Source organism: Narcine bancroftii, chromosome 6 (assembly GCF_036971445.1).
Source record: "Narcine bancroftii isolate sNarBan1 chromosome 6, sNarBan1.hap1, whole genome shotgun sequence".
NCBI classification, from domain to species: domain Eukaryota; kingdom Metazoa; phylum Chordata; class Chondrichthyes; order Torpediniformes; family Narcinidae; genus Narcine; species Narcine bancroftii.
In genome coordinates, this window is record NC_091474.1 from 83308593 (window position 1) to 83309291 (window position 699).

Below are 699 nucleotides of genomic sequence, written 5' to 3' on the forward strand. Positions count from 1 at the left end.
CCGCGAGGAGGGCGGGGACTGATTGGCGGGTGCCCGCGAGGAGGGCGGGGACTGATTGGCGGGTGCCCGCGAGGAGGGCCAGGCTGGTGCATGCGGCAAGGGGGAGGATGACAGACGGGTGCCCGCGAGGAGAGGCGGGAGGGTGCACGTCAGGAGAGTGGGTAGGGGGAGGGTCCCCACGAGGAGGGTGGGGACAGACAAGTGGGTGCCCGTGAGCAAGGAGGGGGACTGAGTCAGCATGCCCGCGTGGAAGGCAGGGGCAGATCTTCAGCAGGTGCCCTCCAGGAGGGTAGGCACCAACTGATTGACATGAGCAAGCTTCCAGTTCACACTGAACCATTGATTCTTCCCACAGATTAAATGTGAGAGCAATCACCCTTTGGTGATTTCTCCCTGGAGCCTGAGCAGGATGCTTTGAGAGGGAAGCTTCGTTGCATCCCGAACGCATGACTCCAGGGTTAGACCAGAACTCCTGGCGCTGAGCTCAAATGCAATGCACACACGTTGGAGAAACTCAGCAGGTGACGCAGCATCTGCAAGGTCATCAATGTCTTGGGCCTGAGCCCTTCAAAATGAAGTCAGGCGCTCGATTAAAAAGGCGGGGGCGGGGAGAAGCTGTTCCTTTCCACTCTCCCACTCGTATCCACCTATGACCCTCGGAGAGCAGCAGCAGCAGCAATCGTCAGGGACCCACACCAC